A 13422-nucleotide genomic window follows, 5' to 3' on the forward strand; every position below is an offset into this window, starting at 1 on the left:
TTATTTATGCTTGTCAATCAGATGAATTAAATGAGTTATAGTAATGTATATGTTTGGGACATAGGTTTTTAACACATATTATTAATCTGCTATTCCTGTATCTGTGATGTGTCAGTGTGATATCTAGGTCAAAGGTGAGACTATAAGTAACAACACTCAACATTTTTGTCCCAACTCAACTCCTATGCGAATCTTATTATTTACTGTGTCTATATGATCAAAAGTATTTCTATATATTAATAAAGAAAAGAAAAAGAGAGTAGAAAGTAAAAGGGTGTAAGGCAGAAATAAAAAAAAAAATGTAAGAGAAAGCTATAAGAAGTATATACAATAGAATATTACTTACTGTTTATATTAATAGAGTTAAAAATAAAACATATTATTTACTATTATTTAGTTCTAATTATTATTAGTTAAAGCATGACAGATTATTTACAAACAAGCATAAGCAGTGTAGTCAAGAAAGTATAATTAGGTAGTGTCATTCCTGTATCTGTGATGTGTCAGTGTGATATCTAGGTCAAAGGTGAGACTAGCTGCTTTCAGCTTCTCTGTGAGAATTCTGAGAGTTGAAGCTTTTGAAGTAGCTCATGGACACTGTGCATGAGACAGCCCACATCCCAGATTGTCTCTCTTAACATTTTGGCGGGAAACTTATTAAAAACTAGTGACAAACATTCATTTAGCAGTGTAAATGCATCTAAACATGACAAAACCTCCACAATGCATTCTACAGGTTATTACAGACTCTATGTAAGTGAAATCAAGCCCAAAATTATTAATAAGTAACAAAACTCAACATTTTTGTCCCAACTCAACTCCTATGCAAATCTTATTATTTTCTGTGTCTATATGATCAAAAGCATTTCTATATATTAATAAAGAAAAGAAAAGAGAGAGTAGAAAGTAAAAGGGTGTAAGGCAGAAATAAAAAAAATGTAAGAGAAAGCTATAAGAAGTATATACAATAAAATGTTACTTACTGTTTATATTAATAGAGTTAAAATAAAACATATTATTTACTATTATTTAGTTCTAATTATTATTGGTTAAAGCATGACAGATTATTTACAAACAAGCATAAGCAGTGTAATCAAGAAAGTATAATTAGGAATAGCATTTGAAGAACATATAAACTTTTAAAGGAAAAAAAATGTATCAAATTACTGACCTTATTTTTCCTCTTCAGAAAGAGAAACAAGTTAAATCACAGCTTGCCATTAAATCTCCAGATATTTTGACTAGTTATGAAACAAAACATTTCTTTGCACACAGAGAATAACTTTGATTAAATCTTTTCAAAATATTTGTTGCTTCTTGGAAATGCAGGAACTATATTTAAAAAGATTAATAATAAAATAAAATGATGAGAGAGAAAAAAAAAAACATAGTACAAATCATTTATTTTTTAGTCTCTTCTTCTTCTCTGAAGTCTTCCACGAAGTTTCAGTTGCCAATCTCTTTAACGAAGGACTAGCCCATTCCATTTCTTCTATTTTTCCAAAATCTTATTTTTTTTGATAAACAGTAAAGCAGAGTCTAAGTCATCGAAAATTTTAGGACCATCAGGAAGGAAGATTTTAAGCTTGGCAGGAAACAGAAGGTATGTTTTAAACTGTGCTTTTTTAAGCTCCCTTATTAGTGGCAGAAAAACTTTTCTTTAGCTAATACCATGGAAGAATAGTCATTGTCAAAACGCACAGTTGTTTCATTAATCTTAACAGGAGCTTTAGCCCAAGCAGATTTAAGAACCATCTCTTTATCAAAAGATGATAGAAATCTAACTATAACTGATCTAGGATAGTTTTTGTTAGAGTTAGTATTAGCTATAGATCTATGTGCTCTTCGATACCAAAAGAGAATGCTTCTGGTAAATCTAAAGTTTTAGAGAGCCATGTTGTTAAAAACGAAGTAATATTGTTACCTTCAATATTTTCTGGCAGTCCAAAAATCCTAATGTTATTGTGCCTAGATCTATTTTCCAGGTCATCCAGCTTTGTTTGTAAATGTGTATTTTGTTTCAGCAGAAACTCAATGTTGATTTCCTCTTCTTGTATTCTATTTTCCATGTCATTCACAGCTTCTTCTATGACTGTCATCTGGATCTTCTGTTGTTGCAGGTCCATATGTAACAAGTCTATTTGTTTTGTAGTTTTTTCTATGAAAGTGTCTATTTTAGTATCCATTTTATCCATCTTAGCAATAAGTTGCTGGACTATAATTATCAGAGACTGAAGTTCTTTCTTGATGCTGGAGTCTTGAGAATTTGTCTTACTGGAACTCATTTCAGACTGATAAACTGACAGGAAAATTTCCAAAGTAATTTCTGACAGGAATATTATTAAGATTTCCTTTCTTTTTTAGATATAGTTCAAGAACTATATAAAACAAACATATTTAGAAAGAAAATTACTTCAAGAATTAATTTTTTAAGTAATTAATTCCTGTCAATGTAATGAAATTGGTGGAGCTGAAGAAATCTGCTGCTATCCTGTGTTCATCCTTGGCCACGCCAACTCGTCAGTCAGCACTTCTGGAGCACTAATAGGACTTGTCAGGGAATGTCTCTCTAAAGCCCTGGTTTCACAGACCTCCTCTGCTTCTAGGGAAATATCTACCATTAAACTCTCCATCACTGCCTCTAAAGGAAGGGTCCCCGCCTAGGTCCTGGAAAGGTCTTTGAGATTGACAGAATCCCACTGTTTTGACTCCAGGCTGGTTCCTCAAAAAGGACGTCTAAGGCATAGAAAATTTGATTCCTATGGCAGAAAGGGTCTTCCTGTCCTTTTTGCTGGGGGTGAGTGTATCTCTTAACTGCCAGCCCAAGCAGTGATGAGCCAAATGGGGCATTAACAAAGGATGCCTTAAACTAAGGATTCGGCAAAATCATAGTCTCATCCAGGCGTGTCTCTTTAGGGATAAGTCCTGAACCAGCAGCTCGTGAGGTACCTTCTGCTGCATGGGAGATTAGTCTTGAGGAATTAGCTATGGACAACAGTGTGGCCAGATTTGGCTAAAGTTTCTTAAGCTCCTCTGCATGCATGGACTCAGAGAGAGAGGCTGAAAACTCCCTGATCAGATGTCTCTAAAGCCGGGTAAAGTGAGACAGATAATTTAACAACCATAGCGCAAAAGTGGCTTGGGTGTAAACGTGCTTTGCAAACCTGTCCAACACTCTAGACACTTTGTTAGGTGGATGGACAATGGCACTATCCTCTGCTAATTCTTTCTTAATGGCCACTGCCACCATGATGGCACAAACTACAGGGCCCTTACTCCAGTGCTTCCTATCAGCTGGTGGGACCAGGAACCAATTGGGTAACTTGGGAATAGGCTTGATTGTATACTGTTCCTTCCATGCCCAGTGGAAAGCCAAATCAAAGAGGTCATCTGCCGGGGGGGGGGTCACCCAGGACACAGATGGGCCTGCCCTGAAAGCCTCCATGAAAACTGACTCCTCAGGAGGAGGAGGTTGGACAGACCACACACCTTTCTGCTTCAGGATTTCTAGAACGTCTCTGGAGGAGACGTTCTCAGGTGGGGATTGAGGTGGACCCTTCTCCCTCATCATAGTCAGTGTCTTCACTTAAGGACTCCATCAGGGAGTCAATGTGCCTCCTTTTGTACGTCTTCTTCCGAGGGACTTCCTTTACTCCACCCCTTTACTCAGGGGAAGTATCAGAAGAAGGGGACTCCCTCTATGGCAGGGAAGTTGTGGAGACTGCTTGGGACAGGTTCTCTCAGGACAGAATGAGTGGGCTCAAGACCCTGACCCAACGGGGGTATGAGGGTAGGCTGCTGAACATGAGGTAACAGTTCTCCTCCATGGGAGAAAACACTTTTCATTACCTGGAAGGCCAACGGACCGGGAGAAGCACTATCTACCTCCCCCGGATGTAAAGCAAACTGGGGCAGGCAGCCAGAACTCGCACCGGATCTGTGACCTTCATAGGGAATCAGACCCAAGCTGTCAAGGGCAGAAGCACACAGGGAAAAGGATGGCTCCAACAAGGATGGAGCGGACTCCATTCCTCCAGATCTGGCACCGACACCTTGGCTCATTGGTCTGCTCTGCTCCAAAAAGATAGGAACAGGGCTGATCAGGGGCATCATCAGGGTCGAGGAAGGTGGCTTCCCCGACACCAAAGCCAACACTCTCATGAGTCCTGAAATCTGCAACTCCGAAGCAGAGGGCTGAATAGGAGGAGGAGTCCTAATGATATGGGTTGATCCGAAAGGGGACAAGCCAAAACTAACCCCATCTGAATCTGGACCTTGAGAAACTTCCTCAGCATCCTGTCCATGTCTGCCTTAGACCAGCTTCTACAGGACCTGGAAGAAGCAGACGAGGGACGTCTGGAGTGTTTCAACTTTGTTGAAGGGGACTTTCCTGACTAGCCTGGAGGCTTGCTCCAAGCTTTCAGCTCCAGAGTCCTGGGATCAAAAACAGAAGCCAAACAGGAAGGAGGTGACAGCGTAATTACTTCAGTGTTATCCAAGAAGGCTTGTGAATCAGATAAGGTGGAAACATTCTTCAGATCTGAGAAGGTTGGATATGAAATTTTCTTAGTCTTGGATCTTGGCTCCAAGGGGTCTCTTAGGGAGGCAGACAGAGAGACCTCTTACCGTCTTTAGAGGAAGAGGACGAAGTCACAAGGGGGTGTGCTCCTCAGAAGCTGAAGAAGGAAGAAGCTCCCTTAAAATTAGTTTATTGCACATATCCACAAGAGGACACAGGTTAAAAGACACACAAACTTCACACATGATTTTCAGATGATCAGCACCTAAACAACAGACATACTCCTCCTGGGCAACTTGATTGGGGATCTTGTGCCTACAAGAAGTGCAATGCTTAAAACTCAGCAAGGGTTTGTCAGACGTAACTCCAGCAAATGAAACCTGGCCCGTAATGCCCACAAAAAACACACTCCACAACTCACAAGGTTCATCTCTAAGGAAAAGGCTAGTTAGTTTTTTTTTTTTTAATGAATTAAGGTAAAAATAAATTTAAAGTAAAAGTAAAATTTAAAGTTACAGTTTAACGTTGATAGAGATGTATCAGTACCACTACCAACAGCAGCACGCAGACACACAACTAACTTTAAGAACCAAAGAGGTAGGAACATCACTCACAGCACACAAGTAGTTGAGAACTAACAAGGTAAGGCTGTAAGAAAAGAAAAAAAAAAAAAAGAAGAAAGGAATTTTTGTACTTGATTATCCTAAACGCCTGAGGGCACAGACCCGCATCTGATTGCTGAATTGGCAAATGAGATCTGAGATGTTGGGTGGGTGTAGCGCATTATGGGTAAGAGGGAGGAGCTCGACAGTCTGATCCAAGTCTGAAAAATGTGGCCGAGACAGATCTCAGGATAGGATCCGAGATCCTATCGTGAGGAGGAATGAAGAGGACATCAGACCAGTTTATGTAACACGTAACAGTGGTGGTGTCTCTCACTAGTGTAACATGCCTAGAGTCAAAAATTTATATAAATTTTTGGAAGCATAGATAAACACAACCATTTATTTGAGACTGACGTGTTTGTGCCTGTGCTGTGGTTCCCATATTCACGCTACCTTGATGCTTTGAGAGAAAGCTCACTAAACAAGATCTGAAGCATATGTGGTCACACACTGGCAAGGGCTCAGGAGAGAAAGCAAGACCCTTAAATTGGCTAGAACTTGACTGGCCAACTAAGGGGGCTCCTTCTTTAAACATGGAAAACTGAAATTAATTGAGAAAGAGGATGGGAGTATTGGGCTCCTACTGAATTGAGGTACTAATGGATCTTTCTCATGCAAAGTTTAAGTGAAGTCATTTGTTGTTTTGATGGGTTCTGGAAATTAAGATAATTGGTCTGTACCTTTTCTGTTAGAAGGAAGGCAGTTATCAGGAACCTCTGGTAGGCTTCCCAGGAATACCAATCTGTATAAATGAATACATGTTCAGAGAGGACTTTTTGAGGTTGAGTGTGAATCCAAGATGATGATGAAGATTCGTTGTAAACTGTAAGGCTAATAGTGTTTCCTGGCTAGAGATAGACTACCACTAGACCACCGTTCATGTAATGAAAAGTATATATGCCTTGAAGTCTGTTGTAGGCCATCACTGCAGCAAGGCATTTGCTAAAAAAAAAACATCTTGAAGCACTACAGAGTCCAAATGGCAAAGAAACAAAATGATAACGTAAACTCAAAACACAGAATCTTAAAAATGATCTGCAATTCTTGTGAACTGGATGGTGGAGATAATGTTTTTTAATCTAGGTTAACTAGCAGAGCTTGTACAGAAAGAAGAGGAATTAGAGTTCAAAGTATTAACATTTTGTATCTTGGAACCTGCATAAAGTCTGGACAGATAAAGAATGGATCTATATGTGCCCTCTTTTTGGGTATTATAAAAAGTCTTGAATGCAATTTTTCCCCAAGACCTACATTAACTGGTTCTATGGCCCCTTGAAGGAGCAAGTCTGATATGATGCGAGGAATCAGGTGGTATTCTGCCTGTTGGAATCTATGGAATTCATGAGGGAGAAGGGAAAGATGCCCATTAGGGTTTGTAACCATTTCTTATGATGTCTAGTACCAAAGATCTGTTGTGAAGGATTCCCATTCAGGCAGAGAAAAATAAATCTTCTCTGCAATTTCCTAAGGAGGGACAGACTGGGGGTGGAGGATAAGGGATTTTGGCAAGAATAGTCAAATTAGTTCTTTGTGAACTAGCAGATCTATTGGGACTTCTCTTGGGGTCTTCTTGCATCTTCTACTTAAATTGACCCTTTGCAGATTTTTGTCTGGATTTGGCTGGTTTATAAATACAGGGTCCTGGGTTAACAGCATAATTACTTAGGAACCAAAAAGATAAAGTGTTAACATCCTGCATAAACTTTCCTCTTTCACCTAACTTCATAAAGACCTCTGCAGAAGAATTTCCAAATAACTTAATAGTCTTAGTCTAAGGATACATTTAATAGGTGTGCTTTAACATCTTCTGGAAGAGACTGTAACCTTAACATGCATCTTTCTTCATGCAAGTGCCAGTGGAAGCCGCTCTAGTAGCAGGATCCACAACATCATAAAGACATTTGGTTGTGTGCTTAGCTGCCTGTGAGGCAGAATTAAACATGTCTGAAAGATTAGGTTAAACATCAGAATTATGACTACTGGCAACAGTTTGTCTCATTGCCCAAAATGGGCAGAAGATATTCTGACGTGTGTTTACAATTAACTGCTCTGAAAGAGCAGCTGAAGTATAAACCACTTTGTCATTGCACATGGGATTAGAAGTGGGAAAAGTTATGTTGTCAGGGTTTGGGCAGCAGGGGGGGGGGGTTGAGTGAAAGGGATTCCCTTGTTGTGGTTGCAGGCCTCGGCCTACCAAATGAACTCTGTCCTTAGGCAAGGAATGATCAGAATCCCTGTTTCCACGTCCTGAGAATGTTGACACCAGAGACTTTTTAAGTACCACTGAAGTTTCCTCATATGCAGTCCTGCGTATGGAATTAGGGAATGCATGAGGCCATGGACCCTAGGGCTTGCAGTATTTTTCTTGTAGATAGCTGGGTTTGGGTGGCCAGTAGTTTGAACTAATTTGTCAAATAAACCTGCTTTCTGGAGTGAGGAATGCCATCTGGGAAGTTGTGTTCAAGCTTGCTCCCAGGAATACAATGTCATGGCTGGGTACCACATGGGATTTCTTTTTGTTGATGGTATACCCCAGAGAAATTAGGAGTCTCTGTACAAATGTCAGGTGCTGAAGTAGCAATTCCTGACTGTCCGCCTGACTCAGGCAATCGTCCAAGTATGGCAACTTTGAATATTTCTCTGCCTGCAGTATGCAATGGCTGGAGCCAGGCACTTTGTGAATACCCTGGGCGCAGTAGATAAGCCAAAGGGAAGTCCAGAGAACTGATAGTGCATAGAGCATGCACTGAAATGTAGATATTGCCTGCAAGATTCCCTTATGGGGATGTGCAGGTAAGCTTCTTTTAAGTCTAGGGTGACCAGCCAGGAGTCCTTGGCTAGCATAGGCAGAAGCTGTTGAAGTGTACGCATTTTGAACTTTGGTACCACCAGGAAGGTGTTGAGAATTGACAGATCCACGATTGGGCACCAAAAGTTTTCTTTTCTGGGCACCAGGAAAAAGTCTGGAGTGAAATCCTGTCCCCTTTGCTCTGCTGGGACAGGTTAAATAGCCCTGATACTGAGAAGAGAACGTACTTGCTTTTGGGCCTCTGCCCACTGGTTTGGGGGAAGGTCTGGCAATCTGCTTGGTGTTGGCAGTGAGTGGTAGTAGTATCTGTATCCCTGGGATACAATGTTTAAGACCCAACTGTCCTGGGTAATGCACGCACAGTTTTTTGCATGCAGGGCGAGTTTTCCTCCTAGAGATGCAAGTACTTGGGCATGGCTGGGAAGGATGCAGGAGAAATCATTGTGAACTTTTTCCATAACAGGGTGGCTTACCACTCCCAATTTTTGGGGTGGGAGCACTCCATTGTTTAGATCTGTGCATACCCTGATACTGTAAGTCTTTGTGGTCTGCTGCCCCTGGGTTTGGACTGAGAAGGCCTTTGAGGGACTGGAAAGGACCAGTTCTTCAAAGCCCAATGTCTATTGAATCTAGGTGGCAGTACCTGTAAGAAATCTTTAAGAGTTTGCACAGATTTAGCTTTTTCCTCCATCTTTTTAAGAACTTCTGCTTTTGTGCCAAACAAACATTCTTGATTTAATGGAGCATCTAGTAATTTTGCTTTGACATGGTCTGGCAAGATTTGTTCCTTCAGCCAAGCAAGTCTTCTCAGAACAGACCCAGTGACAGCAGCCATGCAAGATGCTTCTAAGGCAACAAAACCACACTACAAGGTATGTTTACCAACTTGGTTAGCAGAATGCATTAACTCTTGTAAATCTTTACTTTCTGCACAATCAGGAGTCAACAACATTTTTTTGTTTAATTAGTTCTATAATACACTGCTGGTACTTCAACATGTGAAACTGGCAATTTAAAGCCCTGATGGCAAGAATTGCAGAGGTATATACCTTCTTACCCCATCTGTCTAAAGCCCCAGAATCCCTGTCCGAAGGGGTAGGGTTTTTTGGCTGTAGTAGCCTTAACACCTTTAGGTCCCTGGGAAATAGTCTCTGGATCCACAGTAAGATTTTTTAAAAGAAATTTGTGGGAGTCAGGTACTCTGTAGTACCTGTCAGACTTTCTAGTAGCTGGAGGTAAAGTATCAGGGATAAGACTTGATTCCATGAAGACATCATCTACAATATCCAGGACAGGGGGTATGTATAGCTAGAGGTCTGTGCTGAGGCAAGTCTAAAAATTCCCCGAGTCTCTTTTTTGACTGAGGGTACTCCTGGCATTCCAGGTGGAAATGCTCTCAGAGTATGCAAGGTTTCACCGAAAGAAAAGTCCTCTGGATGTGAGGCAGGGGGAATGGAATCCTCTGCATCTGAATCCTCATAGGTGGATAAGGGTAAGTCCTGGTAATCAGAGGGGTCAGAGTCATCGGACTCATGGTCTGTAGAATCAGAAGGAAAATCAATTCTTTGCCTTTTAGAGGGGGAAGGCAGGCTTCCCCTAATTAAAGTAATAAGGCCTTCAGCCATTCTAAGCATTTGTTTCTGAGTTTTGGGAGCTTGAGAATGCACTTTGGTCGTCAGTTTCCTAGTCGTAGTGCAAACTCTGGGCCTGAGAAATTTGGTAGTTTTAGTTAAAAACTAAGTAATTGGTTTAATATGAACATCGGAAGGCCTGAATATGCCCTCAAAAGCCGGTGCCTGCACAACAGCTCCAGATCCATCCAAGGTAGAGACATCCGCAGGTTCCATAGTCGAAGAAGCATCTCGCAGCATACTGGACTCCGAATGGGTCTCAGTAGAGGCCTGCTAATCTGTAGAAGCAGGTATCAGGGACTGTGAAAGTGCCTCACTGAGTACCAGCGGATTGCCGACTAGCTTAACAGAAGCTTCGTCGGCAGTTTTGGACCTATGCGGTCTGCCTCTGTCTTTAGCCTTACTTTTTTTGGAAGATCGGTAGTCGGATGGCTTAACGAAGCCATTTTGGAATACGGAGAAGAAGAGCAAAAGAATTTAGCGACAAAGATAGCCTGATGACAAATAGTTCGGGTGTTGAACAAGGCACAAAACCGACGGCGAGGAATGTCGTGGTCTGGGCCTAAACAGGTGACAGTAAGAATGAAAATCTCTGTGAGCTATTTGCTTTCCACAGGCAAGACAATTGCTAACTTTTTCTGACATCAGTTAGAGCAAGAAAAAGGGATCCCCAACGGGGTACTTAGCTTTAGAAGACTTCAGGTTTGAAACTTGAAGGGAGTGGCCGATCGGCACTTGTGAACTGCTTCTGCTTCGGTTTCCCGCACGGCAAGAAAAGCTGATGTAATGGCATCGGCTGCATGTTTTATACACCTTACATCATGGAAGAGGTGACAGCATCTGATGCAGATATCCCAAGACTCTGGTATTTGGGCCGACTGAGGGCTACCCGCAGCCAGGTAACCCAAGTGTGAGGATTGCAACAGTGAAATATGAAGAACATCAAACCATTACACTCTAACCCACAAAATAGTCAAGAAACAGAGACAAACAGACCTGAAAAGGGATCAGTTTTTTTGAGTGACGCCAAGTAGAAAATCGTTTCCACTTGCACATGTACTACCTTCCCTCCTTTAATACCTGCTGCACATCCTTAGAAAAAAGGTGCTAAAAGGTATCAAGATTCTGCTATCCAGGCAGTTATAGCTGAAGAGTTTTTTTTGAAGGGGTGTATCAAACTCCCAGTGTCTTGTGTGAGTAAATTCTTGCAGAGAAGAAGCTTGTGGTAATTATTTCTTGGCCAGACTGAAATGAAGGGAGAACCAGTACTGCCTTGGAGAATCGAGTCACCATCATAATTTTTGGATAGTCCGTCTGGATCTTTAGAAGAACCCTGGTAATCAGTGGAAAACTTACCATAACAGAAGATGTTTGAATGATCACTGCTGCAATAGTATAAGGGACTGTAAAGTATTAAATGTGTGTGTGTTAGCAGGCTAGTGCATGTGATTGTAAAGGTATCCTGAAGTCATGAAAAAATAATGAGTAGAAGCTTTCCAAGTTCCATTTTCCTGAGCCTGAGGCAGTGTTTCTTATTAGCCATGTAGCAAAAATGAAACTTATTCCTTATATAGAAAAAATATAGATAAGTATGAAATGTATTTTTTACTATACATGGCATTTTCCTATTGGATATATGGCAGTGGTCCGATGGATGAGATGTACTGTCTTCTTATTTTTCTATTGGACATTAGCAGTGGTTTCATAGATAAAATTTATTACTTTGATAAGAACTTCTGTACATTTTAGAAGATATCCTTTGTTTGGGAAGACTAGACTTTTTGAGTACTGCTCTCACACGTGTTTTTTCTTTCATAAAAAAAATTGTACTTGGCACTGATGAGACTGAAGTTTTTATTTAACCTTAACAGTAGCTTTAGCTTTAACCTGCAAGGATATAACAGCCGGCCAGGTTCCAAAGCTTCAGGGCACCTTCCACACACCCAAACTGTCATGGAGCTCAAGCTGAGCTGACTAAAAGCCAAGTTTGGGGGCAAGACCCTACAGACATTTCATGCCAATACAGAGAGAGAGAGAGATGGCTGAGCCATGAAAGCACAATGCTAGGAATAATGAAAAGCAAATGTTTCCACCCCAACATAAAAAAACATTTAAAAAAAAACAAGAGGGATGGAGGGAGGGAGTGTTTACTGTAGCAGTGATAATTAGAACATCCACTGTTAAGGTAAAGTTTTACTTACACAACTTATGTAATCATTTATTTTTATTTATTTATTTTATTTATTTATTTTTTTTATTTATCATTTGTTGACCGGGAAAGTCCGACTAGGTTCCACAGAGCCTGTTTTCAGCGGAGGCCCGGGGAGAAATGCTCCAGATCATCATACTGATCACTGCTGTAGTAACCTTAACTAAATGGGTAGATAACCCTATCTTACTACATTTGAGAGGTGGAATTTGAGGAGTCCAGACGACAGTAGAGAATTGTCTAATCTGGACATAGAGAAGGAATCAAGATTACAGTAGTTTGTAAAGTACGTACATAGGGAAGTAGCGGACAACCCTTTCCAAATGGTCAAAGATGAAGCCAAGGCCCTGGCAGAGGGGGCCTTGACCTTGCCTGGTACAGTTTTTTTATCATGAGTATAACAAAAGGTAATAGCTTTAGATGACCATTTGGAAACTGTCTGTTTTGACACAGGTTATCCTTTCTACTTACCTTCACAAGAAATGCATTGATCCAAAAATCTGAAAGATTTAGTTCCATCAAGATAGTACCTGATTTGTCTGTGGATATCAGAGTTAAAATACCCTTTATTCCACATTTTAAAGTTCAGCAAAGAAAATGGGGAGGTTGATAGTTTGGCTTAAAATTAACTCGGATACCACTTTAGGCATTAAAGAAAGCTAGTTTTGAAGGAAACCCTTTCCCCATGGAAAATGGGTCAAGGCTTACCCATCGTAAGAGCTTGCAATCAGTAAAACTGTTTTCCATGTTAAAAACCACAAGTCAGTCAGATTCTTCTATTTCTTTTGGCTGCTCCCATTAGAGGTTACCACAGAGGATCATCAGTTTCCATTTCTTCCTGTCCTCTGCATCTTGCTCTATCACACCAACCACATGCATATCCCCTCTCACCACATCCATAAACCTTATCTTAGTCCTTCCTCTTACCTGGCAGCTCCATCCTTAGCATCCTTCTCCCAATATACTCTACATCCCTCCTCAGCACATGTCCAAACCAATGCAATCTCGTCTCTCTGGCTTTGTCTATAAACCATCCAAGCTGAGCTGACCTTCTAATATACTTATTTCTAATCCTGTCTGTCCTTGTCACACCCAATGCAAATCTTAACATCTTTAACTCTGCCACCTCCAGCTCTGACTCCTGTCTTTTCGGCAGTGCCACCATCTCCAATGCATATAACAGATGGTCTCACTACCATCCTGCAGATCTTCCATTTCATGTTTACTGGTACCAGTCTGTCACAAATCACTCCTGACACTCTACTACACCATGCCTGCACTCTCTTTACCTCTCTTCCACACTCAACATGACTCTGAACTGCTGATCCCAAGTATTTAAACTCATCCACCTTCAACAACTCTACTCCCTGCATCCTCACCATTCCTCTGTCCTGCCTCTCATTCTCACACATATTCTGTCTTACTTCTGCTGACCTTCATTCCTCTTCTCCTCTCTAGAGCACATCTCCACCACCTGTTCCCTACTTTCACTACAAATCACAATGTCATCTTCAAACATTACAGTGCACGGGGGCTCCTGCCTGATATCATCTGTCAACCTGTCCATCACCACTGCAAATAAGAAAGGG

The 13422-nt window shown here is 41.0% G+C and overlaps 1 protein-coding gene across 1 annotated transcript in view; it reads right to left on the minus strand.

The window, feature by feature from the left end:
• The window catches only part of ARMC9 (armadillo repeat containing 9), a 3277521-nt gene that overhangs the window by 1992020 nt on the left and 1272079 nt on the right, over window positions 1–13422 (minus strand).

This window comes from Protopterus annectens, chromosome 4.part1 (genome assembly GCF_019279795.1).
Source record: "Protopterus annectens isolate FY-2018-M chromosome 4.part1, PAN1.0, whole genome shotgun sequence".
NCBI classification, from domain to species: domain Eukaryota; kingdom Metazoa; phylum Chordata; order Ceratodontiformes; family Protopteridae; genus Protopterus; species Protopterus annectens.